Source organism: Taudactylus pleione, unplaced genomic scaffold, assembly GCF_031769625.1.
Source record: "Taudactylus pleione unplaced genomic scaffold, aTauple2 ptg002204l, whole genome shotgun sequence".
Taxonomy (NCBI): domain Eukaryota; kingdom Metazoa; phylum Chordata; class Amphibia; order Anura; family Myobatrachidae; genus Taudactylus; species Taudactylus pleione.
Genome location: NW_028286597.1, coordinates 425,842 through 440,665, shown reverse-complemented (window position 1 = coordinate 440,665; position 14,824 = coordinate 425,842). Strand labels below are relative to the sequence as shown.

Here is a 14,824-nt window from a genome sequence, read left to right as displayed (position 1 = left end):
CCCTATCCCTTCCCTAACCCTAGGCTAAACCTAACCCTAATCCCTAACCTTAAACCCTAACCCTAAACCCTAACCCTGACCCAAACCCCTAATCCTAACCGCAACCCTAAACCCCTAAGCCCTAACCCTAAGCCCTAACCCCTAACTCTAACCCTAAACCCTAAACCTAACACTAACCCTAATCCCTAACCATAAACCCTAACCCTAAACCCTAACCTTAACTCCTAATCCTAACCCCAACCCGACCCTAACCCCTAAACCTTAACCCTAACCCCTAACCCTAACCCCTAAACCCTAACCCTAAACCTAACCCTAACCCCTAACTCTAACCCTAAACCCTAACCCTAAACCTAACACTAACCCTAACCATAAACCCTAACCCCTAACCCTAACCTTAAGCCCTATCCGTAACCCTAACCCCAACCCCTAATCCCTAACCCTACAATAAAGGTTAGTATTAGGGTTTAAAGATAGGTTAGGGTGATTGTTAGGGTAAGGGGTTAGGATTAGGGTTAGGGTTTAGGCTTAAGGGTTAGGGTTTAGGGGTTAGGGTTAAGGTTTGGGTTAAGGGTTAGGGTTTTGGCTTAGGGTTTAGGTTTAGGGTTTAGAGTTAGGGGTTAGGGTTAGAGTTTAGGGTTGGGGTTACGGATAGGGGTTAGGGTTAGAGTTTAGGGGTTAGGGTTTAGGGCTTACGGTTAGGGGTTAGGGTTAAGGTTTAGGGGTTAGGGTCGGGGTTAGGATTAGGGGTTAAGGTTTATGGTTAGGGTTTAGGGTTAGTGTTAGGGTTTAGGATTAGGGTTTAGGGTTAGGGGTTAGGGTTAGGTTAAGGGTTAGGGTTTAGGGTTAATGTCAGGGTCAGGGATTAGGGTTAGATTTAGCCTAGGGTTAGGGAAGGGTTAGGGTTAGAGTTTAGGGTTAGAGGTTAGGGTTAGGGTTGGGGTTTATGGTTAGGGTTAGGGTTGATGAAGAATTAGAACCAAAACTAAGACCAAAACATAGGGGTCCACACACATTTCTAATTTTTATGAGTGTTCCCTTTACATTCTGTTTTTCAGAAAACATTTGTTCTATTTTTGCAGAAATCTACAGTGAGCACAGAACTTTAGTAAAAATGTTATTAACAAATGTATATGAAATGCCAATATGCCAATGTGCCAATCTGTCTGAGCCCACAACACTATAAAATCACAGGAGAAATGCTGCTTCATGAGGTTTCAAATCTACGATTATGAGGAAGTGCAGAAATATGTGAGCTAAGAAGGCAGCATGTGGGCAGTTGTGTCAAAATTTGAACTGTAAGATGGGAGGAACAAAAGGCTTAGAAAGGTCTAGTGCAGTTTGTAATGGAACATTTATAGGAGTTATTTATAAACCGATTGTTCGGTAGGGATGGCCAATTTGCTGTCCTCTATAGATCTTTTGAATCTATACGGGATCGGCACCTTTGTACTCAATACATTTAAAAACCATAAAAATAATAATGATCTTTTCCAGAATTTTTTGGTTCAGTTGGTGAGTTATAGAAAGTTTGCTCATGCACAGTGGAGCAAGATTAGTACGTTGTTTATTTGCATCCAATATGAAATTTGCAGCAATGTCCTTTGGGGGCCTCACAGTCTTTCACACTCCCTGGCCTGGAGGTTGCCACAGTGTTGGGGTCTTTCTATCATCTGGTCACCCCCGCCAACTCTTACATACTAAACTCTCCATTTCATTCTCTCCATTCAGCGCACATGACATTCGCTTCTTCCTACTTCTTAGAGTAGCTGCCTTTTTACGTCCCCCTGGCCTTAGCTCAAATTCCTTGAAAACCTTGTTCCCTGGCTCCTAGGGGCATATTCAATTAGATGCGAAAAGTCGGAAAGGTTTCACCTGCCATACTTTTCACCGACTTCACGTGTTTTGGAGGTGAAAATTTTTCCTGCGCAGCCCCTCTTTTCGCCCTATTCAATTCCAAAGACGCGAAAATGGGACCCGGCGAAACGCAAACAGGCGAAAAGTGCTGTCAGATTTGGGGAAATCAGCCTGACACCCCCTAAAAGATGTAGTTGCCCCTGAATAGCCCTACTGAAGCTATTTGGGGTACTTCAATGCTCTCAATAGCTGCTAATTAGCGTCTTTGCACAAGTGGTGAAGAATAGTATTTCGCAGCTTTTTTTGGTGAAAATAACTAGTCCCAGCAAATTTGGGGTACATGAAAATGGGTGCAACTATGGTTAAAAATCGCAAAAGTGACGGTTTAAAAAATGTGAAAAATGCATCTTCAGCAAGCACCTGCAATCAAAAAAACACCTCCTCCCCCATACTTGCAGACCCCCCCAAATGCTTATTTTGCTAGTTTTTAAGTTTGTAACCCAACTTTGAACTTTTTCACCCACATTTTCAAAGTAATTTTTTGGGGTGTTCTTAATTTTAGTTTTTGACACAGTTAACCTTTGGGGGCCTGTCCCAACGGTGCAGGGTGGTTTCCCCACTTTTGCACCCCAAAACCGCAATTCTGCACTTTTTTCCGCCTGCTTTCATAGGCAAATCTTTTTCGCCTAAACCAATGCATTGATTTTCCGCCTAAGCGAAAAGTCTTTGGGATTGAATACGAGAATACGTTTCTTACCTGGCGAAATGACGTCATCGGTGAAACTTTTTCGCCGAAAACGGCTTATTGCGGGTAATTGAATATGCCCCCTAATCTTCAAATGGGCTCTCGAGACCCCTTTTTTCCTCAAAGCTTTCCAGCGCTCATCCTAACCCATTACTCCATGTTCCTTCCTCACAAGCCAGCCCATTTATGTCACCCCTGTTTGTTTGTCCCTCCCCTTTAGAATGTAAGCTCTCACGAGCAGGGCCCTTTTTCCTCACGCGCTTCTTCTTCCCTTAATTATATTTTCATTTACAACAGCACCTAACACTTGGTTTCTGACACCCTGCATACAGCACTGTTACGCAGCAATATTTATAAATCATGTATTTGTCCTGAATTGTTTGTACTGTTAATAACTGTATTTCTTGTGTGCTCATTTTTTTATGTACTTTGTAAGGTGCTGCGGAACCCTTGTGGCTCCATATAAATAAAGGATGATAATAATAATATGAATTTCCATTAGTAACTGTGCTATTTCCAACATTGCTAAAGGACTGTTGTAATTATTTGAAATCACTAGATAAAATTACATTTTGACAATGATAACTACATCTAGCATTTCAGTGGTAAAATCACTTCTTATAGAAAACAGACAGAAACTAAGTGAAGCAGCAGAGAAGAATCGCTGGCAGCCTACAAACAATATCAATACCAGGGAACGGGGAACAGGGTTATACAAATAGTACAAGTGATGTAGGTACAAATCATAGATTTTCCACAATAATTATGCATTGAGCCCTGCTTAGGGGGTCACAATAACACAGGTGCGTCCCCGAGAGCGTATGAACATAGGTAGAACGTTTTAGTAGAAAAGAAAAAACTCATTGTTTGGGGGCATTCAATTGAAATATAAAACATAAAACATCACGTTTATTAGATATCGACAAATAATAATAATAATAATAATAATAATAATAATAACAATAATCATCATCATCATAATAATAATCATAATAATAATAATAATAATAATAATAATAATAATAATGATAATCATAATAATAATAATAATAATAATAATAATAATAATAATGATAATCATAATAATAATAATAATAATAATAATAATAATAATAATAATCATCATCATAATAATAATAATCATAATAATAATAATAATAATAATCATAATAATAATAATAATAATAATCATAATAATAATAATAATCATAATAATAATAATAATAATAATAATAATAATAATAATAATAATAATAATGATAGCTGCCAAAATTCACACATCAGAAGCAGATCATAAAAAAACGAAAGTTTTAAAAGAGTCATTTCACACAAAGGGAAGCTGATGAAATATAAACAGTGATTTTACAATCACGGTATAATAACCAAGCGTTTGTCCTTGGCTTTATCAGTCAGTTGGGGCACGTCACGGAATTGCCACCCCCCATTACGTACATCACCCACAGGTATAATCCTGTCTTGTATTAAGCTATAAAATAAATATCACTTGTTATGTGGCTGTTGTCATAATAGTCTGGGCAGAGTCAGCAAATCGTTGCATAACAATTCCCCCTCCCTGTGTTCTCTCACTTCCTCAGCAGATGTGACTCTCTCCTCCCATCTCAGCTGTCAGGAAGAAGCACAGGACCTGGGGCAGAGAGAGAGAAAGAGGTAATATAACATACAATAGGAGCAGAGACTGGGTCTACACCCATATCTAATACTAGCATACTGTACTAACGCTAATTGTAACAATCTGCAAACTCTGATATGCAAAAGAGCAGTCTGACGCACACCACACACTGTACACAAACTACACGCTACAGAACACACACACACACACCACACACTGTACACAAACTGCACGCTACAGAACACACACACACACACCACACACTGTACACAAACTACACGCTACAGAACACACACACACACACCACACACTGTACACAAACTACACGCTACAGAACACACACACACACACCACACACTGTACACAAACTGCACGCTACAGAACACACACACACACACCACACACTGTACACAAACTACACGCTACAGAACACACACACACACACCACACACTGTACACAAACTGCACGCTACAGAACACACACACCACACACTGTACACAAACTGCACGCTACAGAACACACACACACACACCACACACTGTACACAAACTGCACACTACAGAACACACACACACACACCACACACTGTACACAAACTGCACGCTACAGAACACACACACACACCACACACTGTACACAAACTGCACGCTACAGAACACACACACACACACCACACACTGTACATATACACACTGCACGCTACAGAACACACACACACACACACCACGCACTGTACACAAACTGCACGCTACAGAACACACACACACACACCACACACTGTACATATACACACTGCACTCTACAGAACACACACACACATACCACACACTGTACACAAACTGCACACTACAGAACACACACACACACACCACACACTGTACACAAACTGCACGCTACAGAACACACACACACACACCACACACTGTACACAAACTGCACGCTACAGAACACACACACACACACCACACACTGTACATATACACACTGCACGCTACAGAACACACACACACACACCACACACTGTACACAAACTGCACGCTACAGAACACACACACACACACCACACACTGTACATATACACACTGCACTCTACAGAACACACACACACACACCACACACTGTACACAAACTGCACGCTACAGAACACACACACACACACACACCACACACTGTACACAAAGGGGTGAGCGGGTTCGGTTTTACTCGGTTTTACTCGGTTCTTATCGCCACTTTACCGCAAATTCGGCTCGATTTTATTCGCTATCCAAAACACGTGTTCGGCGATAGCCAATAAAAAGATCCGAGTAAAACCGAGTAAAACCGAACCCGCTCACCAACTGCACGCTACAGAACACACACACACACACCACACACTGTACATATACACACTGCACGCTACAGAACACACACACACACACACCACACACTGTACACAAACTGCACGCTACAGAACACACACACACACACCACACACTGTACATATACACACTGCACTCTACAGAACACACACACACACACCACACACTGTACACAAACTGCACGCTACAGAACACACACACACACCACACACTGTACACAAACTGCACTCTACAGAACACACACACACACCAAACCCTGTGCATATACACACTGCACTCTACAGAACACAAACACACCAAACCCTGTACACACACACACTGCACTCTACAGAACACACATACATACACACACACACACACACACACACCAAACCTTGTACACACACACTGCGCTCTAGACCAGCCTGTTCAATGCACACAACATGCGGCCGGCGGTAAATCGTTTGTATTCCCCATACACAAAGCTTTCTGTACAGCACAAACAGCACTCTATACAACACGGAATCGTTATGTAATGTCAGAGTCTGAATCAAATACCGACAGCGGCATCCCAGCGGTCAATATCCCGACAACTGAAGGTAAGTACCCTAACCCTCCCCTCTCCCCCCCTAACTCCAACCCTCCCATAGGGGTGTCTAACCTTAACCCCCCCTAGTGCCTAACCCCAACTTCCCCCCTGTTAGTGCCTAAGCCTAACCCCCCCTTCCCCTACCCTCCTAGGGGTGTCCTGAGGAAGGTCCGCACAGGACCGAAACGTTGGTATTCAACCTGGCAACTTACTGTTCTTTTATATTGAGGATGGCTACTTAAAGCCTGAATAAAGAGTTACCTATACTATATCGAGAGTGCCCTTGTCTACGTGTATTGTGACAATCTCTATTTCTATGTGGATTTCAAGAAGCCTAGAGGCACCCCCACATTCACTGATTCAAGATGGTGTGAGTGCAAGATCCACGAAATAGATATATATATACACATACGTACGTACGTACGTACGTACGTACACACACACAACTCCAGCTCTACCTCAACTGACATATTCTTTCTTGTAACCCCAGTGACATTACACACACACTACCCCAGCTCTACTCCTCAGCTGCTGTATTACCTACATATATAGTGCACCACTGCCCTGTATTACCCCCAGTGTCATTATATACACATAATAAACCAGCTTTGGCTATGCCCCGCTGATATCACACTGCCCCGTGCATGTCATTCTCTGCTTGCCCATTTTGTGTGCAGACATTACTACCTGCTCACTGTGTGCACCTTTCCTATTCCTGACACTTATTCTGTCTGTGTCCTCCGTGTCCTCCCAGCAACAGATACAAGCCCATCACCTCCCATTCTCTGTGTACTCTCTCTCTCACCCACCCCCCCATGGCAGCCTCATCCTGTACCAACCCCACCTCCTGTTCTGCCACTTACCGCAGTCATCTTCCACGGGCATGCTCCGCAGTCAGTTATCTGGCTCCTGTTGATCACAGACGGTGCACCGCGGCTTTCCTCAGTAATGTAACTGGCCTCATCCCCTGCCCGGCAGTAACCGCCCCCGGCCACACATAGCAGGCTGGATGATCAGCTTTCTGTCCTCTGGCTCCTGTAGAGCACTGACGGTGCACCGCGGCTTTCCTCAGTAATGTAACTGGCCTCATCCCCTACCCAGCAGTAACCGCTCCCGACCACACATAGCAGGCTGGATGATCAGCTTTCTGTCCTCTGGCTCCTGTAGAGCACTGACGGTGCACCGCGGCTTTCCTCAGTAATGTAACTGGCCTCATCCCCTGCCCGGCAGTAACCGCCCCCGGCCACACATAGCAGGCTGGATGATCAGCTTTCTGTCCTCTGGCTCCTGTAGAGCACTGACGGTGCACCGCGGCTTTCCTCAGTAATGTAACTGGCCTCATCCCCTGCCCGGCAGTAACCGCCCCCGGCCACACATAGCAGGCTGGATGATCAGCTTTCTGTCCTCTGGCTCCTGTAGAGCACTGATGGCGCACCGCGGCTTTCCTCAGTAATGTAACTGGCCTCATCCCCTGCCCGGCAGTAACCGCCCCCGGCCACAGATAGCAGGCTGGATGATCAGCTTTCTGTCCTCTGGCTCCTGTAGAGCACTGACGGTGCACCGCGGCTGTCCTCAGTAATGTAACTGGCCTCATCCCCTGCCCGGCAGTAACCGCCCCCGGCCACACATAGCAGGCTGGACGATCAGCTTTCTGTCCTCTGGCTCCTGTAGAGCACTGACGGTGCACCGCGGCTTTCCTCAGTAATGTAACTGGCCTCATCCCCTGCCCGGCAGTAACCGCCCCCGGCCACACATAGCAGGCTGGATGATCAGCTTTCTGTCCTCTCGCTCCTGTAGAGCACTGACGGCGCACCGCGGCTTTCCTCAGTAATGTAACTGGCCTCATCCCCTGCCTGGCAGTAACCGCCCCCGGCCACACATAGCAGGCTGGATGATCAGCTTTCTGTCCTCTGGCTCCTGTAGAGCACTGACGGTGCACCGCGGCTTTCCTCAGTAATGTAACTAGCCTCATCCCCTGCCCGGCAGTAACTGCCCCCGGCCACACATAGCAGGCTGGATGATCAGCTTTCTGTCCTCTGGCTCCTGTAGAGCACTGACGGTGCACCGCGGCTTTCCTCAGTAATGTAACTGGCCTCATCCCCTGCCCGGCAGTAACTGCCCCCGGCCACACATAGCAGGCTGGATGATCAGCTTTCTGTCCTCTGGCTCCTGTAGAGCACTGACGGTGCACCGCGGCTTTCCTCAGTAATGTAACTGACCTCATCCCCTGCCCAGCAGTAACCGCCCCCGGCCACACACAGCAGGCTGGATGATCCGAATCCTGTGCGGAGCAGAGAGTGAGATCACAGTCTCTATGTTCTCCTCCCCTTCCTCTGCTTCTGAAGCATGAAACAGATTATTACAGGACAGCGCTGCTGATTGGTCAGAGCGCGTCCTTAGGGACCCATCGGTTTATTTTTTTCGAGTCCCCACTGCCAATTATCGGGTAAAATATGCGCTATAGTGAGTATTTGCGAACACTGCTATGTCCATGTTTTCTTCAACTCCCCCCTTGACTCAATCTCTACCTAATCCTCTATTCTGCCCCTGCTTCCTCCTTTATCCTTCCCCTTATCTCCTTTCCTCTGTATGCCTTGCTCCCCTTCCTCTCCCATTACTTCACTTTCATTCTCTTCTACCCTACCATGGTTCTACTAGCCAACCCCTAATCCCTCCTCTCCATGTCCCTTCACCCCACCTCCATCCACATCACATTAAACACCAACTGTGACCAGACGCCTTTTTTCTAAGCCGGCCCTGGTCACGGGTTAGCGCTTTTGGACTCCCACTCACCGTCAGTGACCGCCTGTCACTAACTCCACCCACTGCGCCATGGGCGTTTACTGAAGCTGCCACCACCAAACTCTACCATCGGCATTTGGAACCGCTTATTAGGTACACTCAGGCTCCTATCTCGGCACCTGGAACGGCTTCTGCTGCGTATGCGTTTGATTAGCTGCGGCCACACCCCCTGATTGGTGTCGGCTTATTCCTCCTGATCCCTCGCAATGGACCAGGTCTGCATGGTAGCTTGGCAGAGGGCTTGAACTTGGAGACACGGAGCTCTTACCCAGAACAGCCGGAGAACGAAATAGCGTTTGGCGCAATTCTTTTGGTCGCAGGGTACAGACGTAGTTGAATTAAAAGGCAAAGGTGTTTATTGCTCACAGTCTTAAAGAAGACTCGTCCCTTTAGATTGAAGGGGAATAATCAGCATATAATACAAGATGTTACAGGAATCAAACAGCAGGTCTTCTCCACAAAGGATTGTCAAAGATGTACACCTACAGGACTCACAGTCCCTCTTTTTATCTCATTCTTACACACAATATCACAGGGGGGCAAATCCGCCCTGTGTTCGACTCAACCAATTATGCTGTTTCACATAATATAATTTAACCACATTACATTTCAAAGGAGTCACCTAAACCTAAACAAAACTGATTTATCATATAGTAATAATAACTGTCTCCTAAAATGTTGATATAACATTTCACAGGAAATAGTAAATAACATTCATCCTTTGATACATTTATCACACAGTGTCAACATATCTATGTAAAATAGCCATAGTATTCGCTTTGGTCTTCCTGCAATAATCATGAAAAGCAAACACTTTTTCCCCAGAAGTGCACACACACAGGAGACAGGTCTCAGGCCATTTCAAAGGAAGATTTGGCAATTTGACTCTCTTCATACCTTCCCACTACCTGGTCTCACTTGGAATGCACTTCAAAGAAAGCTTTGTTACACAATGGGTTTGACCACTACCATAGGTCAGGACAATTAACATATCACTTCCTATGTCAGGAGGGAAATCCCCCATTACACTAATATACTCTTAAACCATATAGTGCATAGCCTATTAAATATACGTTGCTTCATGCACTAATGCATTGCAGATCAGCTGCAGTGCATTACAGCAATACATATATACTTTAATACAGTTTATTATAAACCATGTGCAGTGTGCTTTTACACTGTCCTGTGTCCTGGGACTTTAACTGTTTCAGCGCTGGTCGCAGTGGGAGCTGGCTCTCCCTGTCTCCCAGTGTGCAGCCACACTCTACCCACACTCCTCCAGTGCAGCAGGTCCAGGCCGCGACATATAAAACATTAAAAACACACTTATTAACACTCAGAGCATAGCGCAGAGTATACATTTTTGTCCTTTTAAAAAAGAAGCCGCAGCATGAGGGTTAACCCATTCGGTGCCGCGGCCGCCATTCCACTAGTGAGGCCGGCCTCCGGCCACACCATCCCTGTCTACCTCCTCCAGGTTCCCTCCCTAGCACTGGAGCCCGCACTATTGCTACACTCTATTCATCTTGGTCCCCCCATGTTAATCTCACCTCCTCATTACAGTAACCCTGATAATCTCATTCATATCTATCCCACAAACGTTGGGCCTGATTCAGAGCCGCTCGCAAGATGTATATGCAAATTGCGTAGGCAGTACTATCGCACAGCAATACACTAGCACGCCCAGTATTTCTTAGAGAGCGTTCGCATAGTGTATGCAGACACCCACCAGCCTGTTTTAAGACACCCACTTGTGCACGTCATGTCCAGGAAGTGTATGCAACCATCGGTACACCAGATGCTATCGCAGCACTTGAGGTTGACCATACCCTGCCGCAAGCACTTCAGTGTAAAAACAAGCCAGGTGACTCCAACATACTCCATACTCTTATAAAACAGACATCTACAATTACCTATAAGATCAATATGCTATATAATCACTTGATAAGTGATAATACCACGGTCTCTTGGACTTCCCTATTTGATAAATGGAAAACAGACATTCCCTCAATAATTTAAATACCAGATATTATTAATCATTTTGACTCTACTCTCAAATATTTACAATCCGCCTACCTTCAGGAGGTACGTATACGCACAATTCATAGGGCATATATTTCCCCTGCACAGAGGAGGCATATGACAGACTCAGAACAGGGAATATGCCCGAAATGTCAGATATCCAATGCCACATTCTTTCATTGCATATGGGGGTGTAGAAAAATAAAAAAAATTTGGTGCAAAGTAATGAAATACTTAAATAATATGCTTTCTATTCATCTATCCCCCAATCCATTAGCTTGTCTTTGTGCTAATTTTAAATGTTGGAATTTGGGTTCGGAGGGAACACCTACATTTCGATTAATAGTGACTCTTCTAATTATAGCAAAGAAGGTAATTCTCACTCATTGGATCAAGAGATCTTCGCCATCCCTTTCCGAAGTTAAAATTAAAATGCTAGAAATATTATATTATGATCGTCGTTCAACCATTCCTGATATTAACGCAGGAGTAGATACATTTTATCAGAAATGGGAGCCTTTTATTAACACTCTAGAAAAAACTTCTCAGACTCACATTATAAAGCTCTTTGAAAATACTGACTGGCACCTCCTTAGGCGTCTTTCATTTACGACATAAATAAATAACATTATCACCTTATCTCCTAGGTCCTCCTTATATTATTTGGCTCTTTCATACCTGTTATTGATATCAATGTATAGGCGTGTTTGTGTTGGTATAGGTATTTATGTATATGCAAGTATGGATATACAGTCAGGTCCATAAATATTGGGACATTGACAGAATTTTCAGATTTTGGCCTCTATTCACCACCACAATGGCTTTGAAATGAAACAAACAAGATGTGCTTTAACTGCAGACTTTCAGATGTAATTTGAGGGTAATTACATCCAAATCGGGTGAACGGTGTAGGAATTACAACAGTTTCAATATGTGCCTCCCACTTTTTAAGGGACCAAAAGTAATGGGACTATCAACTCAAAAGCTATTTCATGGACAGGTGTGAGCTATTCCCTCGTTATTTCATTATCAGATAAGCAGGTAAAAGGTCTGGAGTTGATTCTAGTTGTGACATTTGCATTTGGAATCAGTTGCTATCAACTCTCAATATGAGAGCCAAAGAGCTGTCACTATCAGTGAAGCAAGCCATCATTAGGCTGAAAAATCAAAACAAACCCATCAGAGAGATAGCAAAAACATTAGGTGTGGCCAAATCAACTGTTTGGAACATTCTTAAAAAGAAAGAATGCACCGGAGAGCTCAGCAACACCAAAAGACCCGGAAGACCACGGAAAACAACTGTGGTGGATGACAAAAGAATTATTTCCCTGGTGAAGAAAAACCCCTTCACAACAGTTGGCCAAATCAAGAACACTCGACAGGAGGTAGATGTATATGTGTCAAAGTCAACAATCAAGAGAAGACTTCACAAGAGTGAATATAGAGGGTTCACCACAAGATGCAAACCATTGGTGAGCCACAAAAACAGGAAGACCAGATTAGAGTTTGCCAAACAACATCTAAAAAGCCATTACAGTTCTGGAACAACATCCTATGGACAGATGAGACAAAGATCAACTTGTACCAGAGTGATGGGAAGAGAAGAGAAGGAAAGGAACTGCTCATGATCCAAAACATACCATCTCATCAGTGAAGCATGGTGGTGGTAGTGTCATGGCGTGGGCATGTATGGCTGCCAATGGTACTGGTTCCCTTGTATTTATTGATGATGTGACTGCTGACAAAAGCAGCAGAATGAATTCTGAAGTGTTTCGGGCAATATTATATGCTCATATTCAGTCAAATACTTCAGAACTCATTGGACGGCGCTTCACAGTGCAGACGGACAATGACCTAAGCATACTGCATAAGCAACCAAGGAGTTTTTTAAGGCTAAAAAGTGGACTGTTATGCAATGGCCAAGTCAATCCCCTGACCTGAATCCAATTGAGCATGCATTTCACTTGATGAAGGCAAAACTGAAGGGAAAATGCCCCAAGAACAAGCAGGAACTGAAGACATTTGCAGTAGAGGCCTGGCAGAGCATCACCAGGGATGAAACCCAGCGTCTGGTGATGTCTATGCATTCCAGACTTCAGGCTGTAATTGCCTGCAAAGGATTTGCAACAAAGTATTAAAAAGTGAAAGTTAGATTTAGGATTGTTTAGTTTGTCCCATTACTTTTGGCCCCTTAAAAAGTGGGGAGGCACATATAGAAACCATTGTAATTCTTACACCGTTCACCTGATTTGGATGTAATTACCCTCAAATTAAATCTGAAAGTCTGCAGTTAAAGCACATCTTGTTTGTTTCATTTCAAAGCCATTGTGGTGGTGAATAGAGGCCAAAATATGAAAATTCTGTCAATGTCCCAATATTTATGGACCTGACTGTATATATATATATATATATATATATATATATATATATGTGTTAAACTTGATCCTATTCTAAAAGACGAGTTAGACAATTATTCTTCACTTCAATTCCTTCTTCTCCCCCAAATGTATGTCTTCACCCTTTGTGTTCTTCCCTTCCCCCTGTCTTGTCTCGTTTCATTATTTCAGTCATTTATTATAATCAGGGCTGCCATCAGAAATTGTGGGGCCCAGGACTTAGAAAATAGGCAGGGCCCCCCCTTCCCATATATAGCTCAGAAACCGTGAGCGAGAGAGAGAGAGCGAGAGAGAGAGAGCGAGAGAGAGAAAGAAATATCGGACGGCACTCCAGATCTCAATAATGGAAATCACGACAAACTAAAGTAGTGAAGTCGTGATTTTCTTTATTGAGACCTGGGGTGCCATCTGTTATTTTTTGCTATATACGAGTTCCACTTGGAGGGGCACCAGGGCACGCTGTAGTGCTGCTGTATTGAGTGCTGGTCTATATATATATATATATATATATATTTTTTATTTTTTTTACACACACACACTATATATATATATATATATACATACAATTATGTATATATATATATATATATATATATATACACACACACAATTGTGTTTGTGTGTATATATATATATATGTATATATATATATACAGTGAGTGTGTGTGTATATATATATATATATATATATATATATATACACACAAACACAATTAGTTATATATATATATATATATATATAACTAATTGTGTATATATATATATATATATATAGTATATATATAGACACACGCACACACAAGCCTTCAGCCCTGCCCTGCATTTTCTGACTTACTTACCTTTTTCCTTGAAGAAGGCTCAGAGTTCTTCCTTCTGACTTCTTCTATTCACAACCTCCGGCAGACGCTGCTCCTCGATCAACACGGCTCCTCCGACCTCTCACCTCAGCGGCGCAGCGTGACGTCATAACGTCATGAGCACTGACTACAGGGACGTCTTTAGTGTACATAGGGGCCGGCAGGTCTCTGTGTGCCCGGCTGTAGGAGCGGCCCGACCATTGACTTAAGGAGGACCATGTCTGCGGCGGCCACTATCAGCGGCTGGCTGTGCCCGAGTAGTAGGAGCCAGCGGGCACCCCCCCCCCCATTCTGCCAGCGTCCGGGCCCGGGACTCAAGTCCCGGCCGTCCCCCCTGATGGCGGCCCTGATTATAATTAATCTATTACTTCTTATTGGATAATTGTGCAGTTAATTGCAGTGGATGTCCTCTTTTCTTTCTGATATTTTTCTACAACATTTTGGGATGATCGGTGGGGAAAGAGTCTGTTCTTTGTAAACTCTATTGTTGATGTAATTTCTGATAAAGAATTATAGACAAAGTGATATTTACCCTACTGTTGTACGTTATTTGAAATACAATTTCTCTATCTTAACTCTCACCTTACGAGG

General features: G+C 43.7%; 1 protein-coding gene across 1 annotated transcript in view; it reads left to right on the top strand.

Moving 5' to 3' along the window:
• Positions 1 to 4,206: 4,206 nt before the first annotated feature.
• The window catches only part of LOC148431505 (aldehyde dehydrogenase family 3 member B1-like), a gene marked incomplete at its 3' end in the record, with an annotated part of 364,823 nt that continues 354,205 nt past the window's right edge, over positions 4,207 to 14,824 (top strand). The window contains exon 1 of the mRNA XM_088465975.1: positions 4,207 to 4,267. The remainder of the gene's footprint in view (positions 4,268 to 14,824) is intronic.